This window comes from Haemorhous mexicanus, chromosome 7, assembly GCF_027477595.1.
Source record: "Haemorhous mexicanus isolate bHaeMex1 chromosome 7, bHaeMex1.pri, whole genome shotgun sequence".
Lineage (NCBI taxonomy): Eukaryota > Metazoa > Chordata > Aves > Passeriformes > Fringillidae > Haemorhous > Haemorhous mexicanus.
In genome coordinates this window covers 22,168,544-22,182,574 of record NC_082347.1, presented here as the reverse complement: position 1 = coordinate 22,182,574, position 14,031 = coordinate 22,168,544, and the positions used below count along the sequence as shown (strand labels likewise).

Below are 14,031 nucleotides of genomic sequence, written 5' to 3'. Positions count from 1 at the left end.
GTAGAATCTCTTCAGCTTCAATCAACTCATTTTATTTGCACATATTTTGGTAAATTTCTAACTGGCTTGAATGTTAATATCGCCACTGCTGAAATCTACCCTACTTGAAATTCAGTCAAAGACAGCTATGTCATATTATCCTTTTTTTTTTTTTCTTGTCCTGGCAGTGAAATAGAAAACAAGAGTGGTCGTTGAAAAGGTCCTTCTTGCCACTCTGGTTGTAGTTATTGTTGGAATTAAGAGGGAAAACAAAACAAAACAAACAAACAGCAAAAGGTTTGTACCCTGAAAACACACCTCTGTCTGTAACAGCAGGAGACAAGGGAACCACTATCCACCCCATTTGGAATGAGTGCCTATCCAGCAAGGCAACAATTTCTGAAGCCAGAATAAACATGTGAGTGAAAACTCTTTTCTTTTTCTTCAGTGAAACAAAGAGGATTTTTATTGGTACCAGTTATATAATTAAAATTCGTGTGGGACGGCAGTAGAGGGAACAAGCAACCTTTCATCCCATTAAGGAACTAAAGGTGTCTGAGGTGAACTAAAGTACCTGAGGGCACCATCAGCCTTTGATGACATGGACTACTCTCAGGTGGACCTCCATGCACTCCCTCTGTGCCCTGATTTAAGGCTGGGCCTGGCCCCCTGCTCTCTGCCTGAACTTTGCTGCAGGTATACCTGTCTGCAGCCCTGCCTCTGCCTTCATCTCCTGGATTGACTTAGGCTGTAGGAAGCTCTTCTTCTGGAAAGATCCCTCATATATATGGTGTAACTTGAACCCAGTTCTGTCCTTGGCCCTGTCTCCTGGGTGGCCTTTGGACACATGCTGCTGCTTTGTCTCCAGCCACGTCTTAAACTCCTGGAGGGAACCTCATTGCTCCATCTCAGCTGGGAGTGTCAACAAACCCTGACACTAGGAGCCAGCTCTGCCTGCCATGCTCAGACCCTGTGAACTGTGCCCCATCAGTGGTGGCACTGCTGCACTGGGGTCACCCTTGCCTTCTGACTTGTCTCAGCTCCTAGCTCGTGCTGTACCCTCACAAGAGGCTGGTGCATAGCGGCTGTAGGAACAATTTAAAAATCAATGGAAGCAATATTCATCTCTTAACTGTCAACTGCCCAGGTCTCTTCTGGGAATCTCTCCAAGTTGTCCATAATCAAAACCTAAGTTGATTTCTGAAGCCTTTAAGCATGGTCTTCAGACAGACCTTTGTAGTTTGTTGAAGGCCTTGGACCAACAACTTTAATACCAGATACAGTAAATAAAATCTGAGAGACTAACAGAATTTTGTTATATATTAAGCACATTAATCATTTTGTGAAAGAAGGTGAAGGAAAGGAAGAATATGCATCTGCATTTATAGAAGAAAACCTAACAATAATGTGTTACTTCTCATCTTCCATGTTAAGGGAGGGGAAAAGCTCTTAATATATTGAGCACAGCATTCCCCAACCACGATATTAATTCAAAATGCATGATGAATAGGGTAAAAAGGGTCAGAGTTAAGCCATTCAATAGACAAACAGATTATATATCCAGAAGGGAGGAACATGCCCCCAACAAAGCACCCTAAGTCATGCCCTTCTGCTTTGTAATTTTTTGTTTCTGTTCAGCTGTGCTCACATTTCTTATCTCACAGAACTCCAAGGCCCACATGGGGACAAAGTATGCTTAAATGGAGGAAAGGATAATGAGATTAGTAGGTATGGCTATGCAGGTTGCTAGTCTTACATGGTCTTTGCACTTCATAGTGCTTACAATTTCAGATAGTTAATTAATTTTTGTATTAATCTTTAATACTTGACAGACTCATCTTCAGCAACAGCAATCCTTAAAAATGATGTAAATTTTAACTGGCAAAAATCCACTATGAATGTGCCAGTTCTCAAACTTCAGACCAATTAGCTAATTAAAATGTTTAAAACTAAATCCTGTCCAAGCACTAGAATTCATCCCTATTGAATAAATGTGGCACAATGTCATGAAGACACACTATTTAAATAAACTAGCACACCTCTGGAAATGTTTTGATGACAGCACCTCTTTGATAATAATAGCTCAATTCCACAAAGTTTCAGGAAACAGGCTTACTGCAAGCTGCTCCAGACATGGAGATGAAGAACTGGTGACTGCAAAGGTGACTGACCTGGCAGACAAACCCTTATTAGAACCAACTAACAAAACAGTCAAAGTTAGGAACCAGAAAAAGTTAAAATATAATAGAAGAGAAGTTATTTGCCCCTCTATTTCTGCTACAACTGAACAGAGTCAAGATATCTCACAGGAAAATAAAGACTTTTGGGAAAATAAATGTTTTTTGAAAAGTATGCTACAGGCATTTTGGCACTCACTTTCTGTAATTTAACTGTGGGATACTGCTGGCATAGGCAGGAAGCATTAAGACATTAGTCTTAAACAATAAGTGAGTGTTGCTAAGGATGAACTAACCATGTACTAGTACAAGGAAAGCCTAAATTCCACTTTTGAATTAATAATAATAACTTAGATTTTCCAATAACTCTGCTTTTATGTAGAGTGAAATGAATTCTGCATGGACTACCTGGCTGTATATTCTAACTGCATGGCCCCCTTTCCATCTCCTGTAATTTGTGCATTTCTGCTGTCTTTCTAATTTTCTACCCTTTGTGTCAGTGAATCAATGGTGTAGTAGCAATTTACTGTGGCTCTACCTTAAGTCAAAAATTGCTCTCCCTTTGCTCTTCTAGCCATGATGTCACATACACATTGACACTAGTAGAATACATGAAGAGTTCCATTAATACTTTTTCACTTATTATAAATACCTATCAATTTCACGTGTGAAAATTACACCAAATGTCTCTGGAAGCACATCACTATTCAAGATGAGTAGAATGCTAATGTGGTCACTACACTCATTCTACTCCATGTCAAATTTTTGTGCAATTTACTCTTTTTAAAATCTTCAGTTTGCAAACTTAGCTGCAGCTTCTTCTACCAGTTTACTCTTCACAAGAATGTACTGCAAGTACACAAACATGTATCACACATTTCAAGTTATTTTTGTTCCTTTACTAGTTTCTCTGAAAATGTCACCTGCAAAACTGATAAAAAGTTTACAGGAGACAAGATTTAGTACTTGAATCACACTGGAATGAGCTATGATAACAGGGCCACACCAACTACATAGGTCATACCTCTCTTCTAAAATCCTTTTATCCAACCAAGCCCTAAGGACTCTTGTCTCTGTGACTCTAGAAAACTCAGGGTTAGGGTTGTGAAAAAGCATAAAGCTGCAGCTTGAGTGGCTGCCAAAAGAAAGTGGGACCTGAGTGGAAATCAGCCTGGGAATAAGTATTTCATTTGGGCAACAGTATCAGAGCCTTAACAGGAAAATTTAGGTAAAATTCAGCTTCTGGTTGACATACAAAGGAATTTAGAATTGTAGCGCGTGTAGGGCTCAAAGAGCCCAAAGTCCTTGTTTCAGCATAGGTATCCTTCCTCACCACCTCAGCTACTGTACACTGGAACTCAGCACTAAGCACCAGCTCTGCAATCTCCTTTCTACAAACCCAGACTACTTGTCTAAGTCAGGAGCTGCTCCATCCTCCCTTCTCTGCCCCCGATTTTCTGCACAGTTAAAGCCATAGTGGTCTACTCATATAAAGCAATCCGAGAAATCCATACAGCACTCTTTAGGGCATGAAAAAGTATTTAAATCAGATTTGTTCAGCACACATACAAAACTAAATCATCTCTGGTCTTTCCAAGAAAAAAAATCTGAGAACCTTTCACTGGACCACATCATCTGTCTTTCTACTGCACTGATTGGAGGGACTTCCACTCCTAAAAATGGGATTAACACTTTTGTAAGTATATTAGCACCTAAAAATTGTAAATATTATAGGAGGCTGAATCTCTGCAGGTTTTCCATCAGACAACTTGGCAGAACTTGACTTTTTTTTTTGCTACATTAGAGTGAGGTATTCAAACATATATACTAAATGAACTCCACAAGAATAACCTTCCCTCACTATTCATCCAGACAGAAATGATGGGGAAAAAAAAGTAGGACTCCTTTCCTTCAGCACAGAATTTTGACCAATCCAGTATTTCTATTTTTAATTTTTAATTACATTTATGATATTTCCTGTGGGTTTAAGTCATGAATGCAGTTCCAGTATGCTGGGAGCAACGTAAATAGTTATTCCCAAAGGGATCTTACAGCTGTTATGCATGGGTCAGAGACTCTCTGAAACACAAAATCTGAAACTTAAAAAGCTTTTCAGGCCACATCCTTCCCATTTCTTTTCAAAGGAAGAGTTAATGGATAATGAATGACATTGCCCCAAATTTTGCCCAGAAGGTATGGAAGTAGTAACTCCATCTAAATAAAGTAATATTTAGCAGTAAGCAACAACCCAGTCCTATCAGAGTATGGCAGTCCCAGAACTGCATCAGAAATTCCTTCCTGATCTAAATTAACTCATCTGTCACTTGACAACTGTAAAACTGAAGACCAGAGACATGAAATTGTTTCCTCTGCAACTCTGTATAGAGGCATGAAAGAGAGTGCAACTTCACACTGCAGCAAAATAGTCTAGCCCCCTCCTAATCTGTGTCTCTTTTCTGACATGAGACTGCTCAGAAGGACTTGAGGCCTTCCCCTCACCAAATCTGGATATGTCAGTCCATAAAAATGCAAACGATTGTGCACCTACCTTTGTTCACAGCCTGGTGAAGGAAAATACTCATCAGTTGCTTCACTCAGGAACAAGGTTCTGTTTTAAGATAAATAAAGAGACAAAAAAATTTAAAACAATCTTTCCCTCTCTCTCTTTCCTAATGTTAGCCTTCAGCAGTGTTGGTAAACATTTACTTAGCAGGAGCACCTTCGCTCTCCACAACCAAGGTAATGATTACATTACACTAAACAGGACATGAGGACAGATTGAGGCCATGACAACAGCCAAGCTGGCAATGACTAGACAATGACACAGGGCTGCACTGCAGCAAGCTCAACTGTGCAAGAGTGAGAAAGAGTGAGGCGAGATGAGAAATGAAAAATTCAGGGGGGAAAATCCCCCCAGTCAACAAACCAGGAACCTGGATTTAGAACCACAAAGGAAAAAGAAAGTTCACAGAACAAGTAAATTCAGTATGAGCTGAGAGAACTGGAAATGCCAGCACAATCTGAATGGGATTTCTCACACCTGTTCATTAATACTGTTGCCTTTGAAACAACCAACAAAGCAAACTATAAGATGTTACCTTCTTTTGTCTTAGCCACGGCTAAATCAGTTCAGTAACCTTCAATGGTGTGACAAAGTCTGTGTAGTCTATTCCCAAAGCCTTCAAAATTAGGTGTACTGTGAAATAAAAACAAGCCACCCCAAGGAGAGAGTCACACCCTCCTCCACGCCTCTGTCTGGCAGCTGATCACAGGGATGGAAGCACTCTGTGAAGCCAGCTGAAGCTCAGGAAATGTGTGTGTGTGTGTGTGTGTGTGTGTGTGTGTGTGTGTGTGTGTGTGTGTGTGTGTGTGTGTGTGTGTACACACTGAGACAAGCACTCAGAGCTGCTGGCCAGGGAGGGTGTCTCAAGAGTCACCAGCACCCCGAGGGAGGGCACAGACAAGACTGCTATAATTTTACTATACCTGTTGGACAGCCTCTGAAGTCAGATCTTTCACATCAGGTACCTCTGTAGCCTTCCAGCTCACACAGACCCTGATTCAGCAAAAAATTCTGACCTTTGAGTTTCTAATAATCTTTAATACCTCTACAGCCAATTACTAAACAAGAACCACACTTGCCCTGCCCATAAATATAATGAAGCACACCCAGCTCTCTGCCTTCCTCACATAATTACAAGAGCAAAAGTTTCTCCTTTTTCCTGGTTAGATAAAGATTAGTTTAGTAAAAAAAACACCTATCCTTCTACAGGACACAATTTTTCTCTTTTCCTTTGATCCATAATTCTTATCTTCCTTCACTTAATAGTTTGAGAAAGCAGAAAAAGAAGCCCTGCATGCCTGGCCTCCACAGATCCCAAAACACCAGGGTAAACATCAGAACAGCCAGATGAAACCACAAAACAACTAAACTACAGAAGATGTGAATGTTTGATTTCACTGTAAAAAGAAGAGACAACTAAAGAAATTGTTTTTTCACAGTACAATCCCATGAGAGTCATTGAGAAAAACAGTCAAATTAGGAAGTTAATTATTAGCAGAATTTATAAAATTCTACCCTCATGGTAGTTGCTAAGACCCACACAAGCAGATAGACCAACATCCAACTACTAGCATTTAATAGAAACTTCCCATAGGGGTTGGCTCTCTGTTTCACTGCAAAGTGTCTTGCACTCTCTGGTGTAAACTATTACCAAAGTGCTGACTTGGAACGCGATACAGTATCACTCTGATCTAGTTGATTTTACTTTCCAGAATACAGAAAACTCAGAAAACCCCAAAAGGATTAGCAGATAGCAAATGCAGGGGAGACACTCAGAGAGGAACACAAATTTCAAACAATTTTGTCTTCAGCTTTTAAAAATTTAACTTACTCTTGATTACAGAAACTCAGAAAACTGTCATAGGAAGGAGGCGAAGAAACTGCTCTTTGTGCCAGTTTTCCACTAAGGCATGTCAAAACAGATACAAGTAGAAATGCAACAGAGCCTGGTAAGAAGGGGGCAGAATGTAATGCCAGCTGAATGGCGTAACAGGGAATTTAAACTGAATGCAATAATTGATAAGTGATTAAAAACAAAGAACAGAGCAATATTATCTATCAGACAGAAAAATCTATCAGTAGAATGAGACTGGAATTGGCCAAATCTGATTTCACTACAAGATTTATTTTACAGAACCTCAATTAAAGGAGTGGTTTAAAGCAAAATGAAAGGGATGAGACTGTTGTCATTTCCACAGAAAGCCAAGTGAGGTGGCAAAAAACTTACCCAACTATTTCCCATTTCCCTCCTCCATACATACTCTTGTGCCTATGTCATCCCTGAGAAGCAAACAGATCTGTATGTTTGCAAAGCCCTCAGCACAAAGTGTACATTACCACCATTATCAACAGCTGCTTAATACCAGCTCCCAAATGCTGAACAGAACAGGCAACCCCACATTTCATCTCTAGGCATCAAAGCATTTACTAATGGAAACGAAACTCTGCCTAGCACACAATTAAGTGATTTTGGAAGGACGTCATTAACTCTAGAAGCATCATATCTTTTCCCATGTTCGTATTTACTTGCAAATTTACCAGCCACAACAGTGGAGTGGGAAAGCTCAGGATCTTGTGTGCCAGCCAGGCAGGCTCCTGCAGGAGCTCCTGCTAGTCAGGGTGTGCACCATACAAAAACTCAATAAGCAGTGACATTTGTATTCTTGACAGTTTTATTTCTTCAAACACCAGTCACACTGGAAGTTTCACTTTACTTTTTTACTCCAGAATAAAGGCCAAATCTCAGTATAACAGATGCTGCCTGAAAATCCCATGACACATATGAGAGCACGTGTGTGGTCCCCCTTCACCATTACGAGATAAAACAGCTTTCAGGAAAATCAGAAGAGTGCTTGGTTTTTTTAAGCATAAAACCCTTACTATTTATACCAATCAAATGTAACAGGGTCCTCTTAGTCAGAAGAATAGTACTCACATGGGAGTCCAACCAGGCAGAACTATTTTCCCATGAAGATCTTATCCTCAGTCTGGGCAAACAATCCAAGTCACACTAGACAGACAACTGTTCTACCCTGTATGTCTTTGTAGTAATTACATCAAAGAAACATGACTGTCCTCAGCTTAAAAATATTAATCATTTTAAAAGCACAGTGAAAATATCTAACGATAAAGCATACACGGGGAAAAGAGAATATAGCTTGATATAGTCAAAATATGCAAATATTTACAGGAATATGAGAAGAAAAAGAAATATAGAAATAGAAAGCAGGACACAGACTAGAAAGCCCTACTTACCAAATGGTGGCAATTTTAGTTAATTTCTGCAAAAAACAGAATTCATAATAAAAACCATAGCCACCTAAGGTCTGTATTTCTTCAACAAATACTTATAAGAGTTGTGCCGTTTCACAGTTCAAAGCTGCAAACAGATGAACAAAGACAGGGTTGGCTTTCTAGTGATTATAGGAAGTAAGTATGGATGGACTGCAGCAACCAAACTGGAAAAAAGGAAAATATACATAGAGAAGGAGAAGAGGAAAGACAAAGCTAGCTGGGAATGAGTGAAACCAAGGAACAATTATCAGAAAATATTACTGTCAGAAACTGAAAATGCTCAAGAAAAAGGACCATGTAGAAAACTGCATTCACTGCCAGAATCTCCAAACAAGTGAAAGAAATGGAAACTAGGCAGCAAGGATATACTTGAAATAGTTAATTAAGGACATTGGACAACAAAACACATGAATACCTTTACCTTAACATATTTACTTGAGACTACACCTGAAATGCTGCATCCAGCTCTGGAATACTCAGTACAGAAAGGACATCCATGTTGGAGCAAGTCCAAAAGGTGGGGGACCAAGATGATTAGAGGGATGGAGCACTTGGCTGTGAGCAAAAACTAAGAGAATTAGGACTGTTCAGCCTGGAAAAGAGAAGACTTTGGGGTGACCTATTTGTGGCCTTCCAGTACCTGAAGGAAGTCTATAAGAAACATGGAGAGAAACTACTTTCAAGGGAATGTAGTGACAAGACATGTGGGAATGGCTTCAAACAGACAGTAGGAGGAAATTCTTTACTTTGAGTGGTGAGGCACTGTAACAAGTTGCTCAGAGAAGCTGGGGATGTCCCATCCTTGGAAGTGTTCAAGGCCAGGTTGGATGGGGTCCTGAGCAACCTGGTCTAGTGGAAGGTGTCCCTGTCCATGGCAGAGGGGTCGGAATGAGATGATCTTTGAGGCCCCTTCCATTCTGTGATTCCATGATAGTTCCTTTATTACTCATTCACATACATCCAGCAGAATTGGTTTAGGAGGGAAATGCTTTCTGAGACACACTGAAGCTCTCAAGTGAACTTGTATTTTTCACAAGAGAAAGCAATCTAATTTTCAAAGTTCTAGATCTGATCCCTTAAATTCCTCCCTCTCCCTCCTCTCCAGTATGAGGGCTGTGTTCAACATAATTCACTGGCAAATTTTTCACAACAGAAGAAAAAGGCAGAACCATCTGATGAAGGAGAAGCATCAAGGAGAAGCACCCAGCCAGCCAGAGTTCAAGAAGTGTCTGGCTAACATTCACAGGCCCTATGACGTGATTCTTGGGGCTCTCCTGTGCAGGGCCAGGAGCCGGACTTTGATTATACTTGTGGGTCCCTTCCAACTCAGATTATTCCACGATTTTATGATCACTTTGATAATGTGAAGCAAATGGCTTAGTACAGTTCATCATTCATCCAATGCCCTACTTCAGATCTTACATGTCTTTATGGGGCATCGCCTTGCCTGTGCACAAAGGAAAAGTTTCCTCCCTATGAGCATAAAGGGCAGTTGGCCCAGGCCCTGTCTGCCACCAGCACGGCTGTGCTTGCTTGCAACTGTGCTGCTCTGAAAAGCCCACGGCCCTGACTGCTTCAGCAGGCTGATTTTCAGAAAGGCCAATACAAGCAGTGAAGTGTTCAAAGAGTAACACTGTCTTTGCCTCTGCCCTTTTCTCTCCTGCTACCAGCTTAGCTGTAGGCCACCGGACAAGCAAAAAAGCAAACCAACTGCAATCAAGGTCAATGGGGAAAAAGCTATCGGTAGCCTTCTTCCCAGTGCTGCAAACTAGCAGCTGAAATCATGCCACCTTTGTGAGAAGAAATTTGTGAAGAAGGGGGGAATGACTACAATATTTCAAAAAGATCTCTCCTAGTTCTCGTTTGTTTTCGCTCTCATCAAGTGGTAGGAAGGATGCAGCCTTCTCAGCTGATTAAACTCCATTGCTGCTATTCCCTCTTCCTCTCCACTCCCACCCTTTGTTTGTGACTGTTCTTTAACGAGCAAAGAAGAGTCTTGAAGAAGGAACAACTATGATTTATGTATTAGATAGATAAATCTTGAATGACTGTCAGTTTCCATCCTGCCATAGAGCCACTGCCTCCTGGCAGCTATGTTGTAATTAAGTTGATAGCATTGAGTATTCTCTGAATTACTGGGTTAAAGTAGTACAGCACTATATTTAAACCTTTCACCCCATTCAGATAATTTAAACAATTCTGCTAATGGCTTGTTTAGGCTAATCCTCCTCAAAGCATTCCAAATTAAGAGTACCCAAAAGGACTAAAGGCACCTAGTTTGATACTTGTCTTTTCCTGGTCCTAGTAAACCATGGCTCACATAGTCAAACCAATGCCTTATCCCTCCGCACCTGTCACAAAGCCATCGCTATCTTAAAAAAACAGCATTAAAAAAAAAGGCAGCAAACAACCAGATTCATGAAAGACAAACATGTCTTGACAATCTTTCCAGATAGCCTGAAAACATCTAGGTGCCCAAATCCCACAGGAATGAACTTATTGTCAACCAAAAGCTATGTAAAGGTTTTGTACCTAAATGGTGACCCCCAGTGAAGCTGACAGATACCACAGAGAATTTGAAGAGTAAGAGAATAATTAGCCTCTCATTTTATTCTTCTATTAAATAAAGAAAACTAAGCTAGAAACCTGTTGACTTTCCTCTATCAATGTCAGTATTTGATCTGGACAGTGTTGCCTCCTCAGGCTCCTTATACCTACTTTTATCTCTATCTTTTAACATAAATGACGTGCACTCTACATTGCAGAGCAGATTCCTCCAATATCTCAGATGCTGTTGGGAAAAGAAGTATAAACAGCTCCTTGCTTAACCTCACCCATGAGCCTATAATGATGTGAATCTGCAATTCTAAATTACAACTCACCCCCACCACTAAAGAATATATTCAAACTAGAATTAACATTGTTCATTTTTATAAACGAGGAAACCAATTAAGCCAAAAATCTATACACAAATATAACACATAAAACACATTTTATATGATGGTAAAGACTCACTGCAATAAAGAAAATGGAGTTTTGCCCATAATTCAATGTAATTACGCTGTTTAAGCAACTTTCTTCCTATGCTCTTTGAAGTTCATAGTAGTAACCTCCAAGATGCCCAAAAAGTGGCAATACTACAGCTGGCTGCACAGAAAAGAATGTATAATAAAAAGAAATACTCAATCCAATAAACCAAGTAAAAAATTACAGAAAGTTTTCCTGGATACAAACACACAGAGCTGAATGAAATCCAAATCTGGAAGAACAAATATAATATCTTGAAGACAAATTGGGCAAGACTTGTTTCAGACTGCCCGTATCTACACCTGTTTTATTTCCATACATGGAACAAAGAAAACAGGTTAAAAAAAGGAATAATGCTTTTAGGGGAATGAAGGGAAAGAAGAAATTAAAACTTCCTACCCAATTACTTTTTACATGCTCACTTAGTGTTCAGCCACAAATTCAGCTTAGCCAATGCTCAGAAACAGACATATCTTCAGGATTTTCCCCACACTTCAGGAATGATAGCCTTCTTTCTCTTTCCACAGAGCCTTCTCAAGCTCTGCTCCTCACTGCTACTACTTTCCAAAATGACCCAATACCTGACTGCTGATGATTAAGATTGCAGGTGCAGTCAGTTGATGAGGAATACACAAATGTTGAACAGACTGTTCCCTCCTCCCTTGGGGTTCCCAATTGTCACTGAGGTTGACTGTATAAATGCTCAAACCATCACCAAACCTTCCCACATATGGAAACAGATACCTGATCCACCCAGAGAAGTCTCCACTACCACATATGCTTGTTCGGGAAGTATATTTAACTACATGATTTTACCCTATCATTCCTCTTCCTTTACGTTTTCTGGCATGCAGAGGTAAAACAATCTGCTGCACAAACCTATTTTGAAAGACTAAAAATGATGCAGTTTCTTGATCCTACTGTACATAATGCCTGTAAAAAAAAAATATTTGCATAAATCAGTAATCATGAGACAATAATAAAGATTGTGGCTACAGAGAGAGCAGTGCCAGAACAATCTGAGGAGAACATTACCAATTCTTTCAATGCTAAAGGTACAAGGACTTGGCTGCCTAATTTTACTTGATTTTTTGAAGTCAACAGTCTGACTGTGGTTGAATTGTTAAGGAAGAATGGCATGTGAAAAAAGGTACACATGATCAATCAACCTGAGTTCAAGGAACACCACAAATGCTTTGAGATTATCAGTCAGAAAAGCTTGCAGATTCTCTAGGACACTGGGTTATGATCAGGGAGAAGTGTCAGTACTTACAGACTGACTCATGGAAACACAACTAAAGAAGCTCTGTGTGGCATTGTTTGAGAGCCACTGACCCAGAAAGGCACTAAAGTAAAGCTGTACATAACACTCCCAACGCAGGCAGCACTCAGCTCTGTGCTCTTCTGCTGGAAGGGAAACACTGCATGAAGCTCCACAATTTCACAGTTCACATTAACAGCTAAAGGAGTTTTGTGCTTGCAATGAAATAAGAATTTCTGCTCACCTTCTTAATTTCCTTCCTTATCTTAAAAGCTCTCTGCTGCCATCCTTCTTTCTCTTCCCTTGTCTTACTATATCCTTTCACAGTAATTCTGAGTCAATCAGATTAAATTCCCTGTGTCTTCATGCAAACATCTGACTTTCCTGGCTTCACTGGAATCTCTGCAAAGGCCCCCCTCCCACTCCTCTCATCCCAAGACATTGAGGCATGCACAACTTTCCCTGAGCATCATTTCAGAATAAGGCCACACTTGTGTTTTTAAGAGAGGCATCCAGCCAGCTGGAGGTTTCTTTATGGCTTCACTAAGTGAAAAGCCTTTTAGACTTGTAGACTGAGCCAAAACCTTGACCTACCATGCCCTTGTGGGGCCAACAACATTCTTCCAACTACTTGAGAGAGAAAGTACATGAACTGTCAGTTTGGACAAGTCACTCAGGCACATGGTGGGATTCTTGGGGTGTCCTGCACAGAGACAGGAGCTGGACTTGTTGATCCTGATGGGTGCCCTCTAAGTCAGCATATTCTGCTATTTTATGGTTCTGACTCTATGCAAAAATCATGCAACATGGCGAGTGAGTATTATCACTGTATACTATCAGTGTTTCAGTAGAAAAAGCACAGAAAGGTCCCATGTGCTGGGCGAATATTTTTTAAGACTTTGAATCAACTCTACTCCATTTAAAGGCAGTTAGAAAAAATATTCTAAAGCAGAAGATTCAGTTTGAGTTTCAGAATACATTCCAGTGTCAGTGTGAGAATCTGATCAAATGCTTGTCAGAACCATCAGAAGCATTTCCACTGAATTGAACAAGCACTGGGTCAGGATCTAAATTTATGGTATGTCAGTATTTGTACACACATTTACAGATATAAACACCATACTGTACACTACTATCATAATTTTTTTGCAGGTAATTGTGTAAGCATTACACATGAATCACAGCAAAGGGTTGGGTTTTTAAAATAATATTAAAAAATTCCTTCTCCTTTGGGACTCAGCCATAACCCATTCTTATCTCTGTAATAACATAGATTTTCATCTCACTAATCTTCTTCCATCCTCAATACAAAAAGAGAATTTGCAAAGTGGATGACTAACCAATCCCCTTTCAGTTAAGTATCGCTCTGCTTAGGTGTTTTGACATTCCTAAGCTATATTTTTCTACTCATTTTTTGAAAATGCATGTTCCTTTTGTTTCCCTAGATTTACAACAGACAAAGTCAGACAATGCTCCATTTGAGTTACCTCATAAAACAGCAAAAACATAAGGGGAAATCGCCTTTTCCATCTTAGCAGCGCAAACAGAAACTTGTCCAACCTTAGACAACAAACCATCTTGCTGGTGAACTGCACAACCCTCACACTCCCACGAACTAAGACACCTGCAGATTATAAGGCTTTTAATGGGAAACAGGCTTTTCTCATTCCTTCCCTTCATCTTAACTACCAGTCTAACCTGAATTGTATAAACCAAAGGAAAATAATTTC

The 14,031-nt window shown here is 40.0% G+C and overlaps 1 protein-coding gene across 6 annotated transcripts in view; it reads right to left on the bottom strand.

Moving 5' to 3' along the window:
• NDST2 (N-deacetylase and N-sulfotransferase 2) overlaps nucleotides 1-14,031 on the bottom strand; it is a 125,707-nt gene that overhangs the window by 47,225 nt on the left and 64,451 nt on the right. For 4 of the 6 annotated variants that reach the window (XM_059851362.1, XM_059851364.1, XM_059851363.1 and 1 more), the window contains one exon: nucleotides 4,705-4,764. The exons of the other annotated variants lie outside the window; for them this stretch is intronic. The gene's annotated coding sequence lies outside the window, so the exon portion shown is untranslated. The remainder of the gene's footprint in view (nucleotides 1-4,704; nucleotides 4,765-14,031) is intronic. 6 annotated transcript variants of the gene reach the window in all.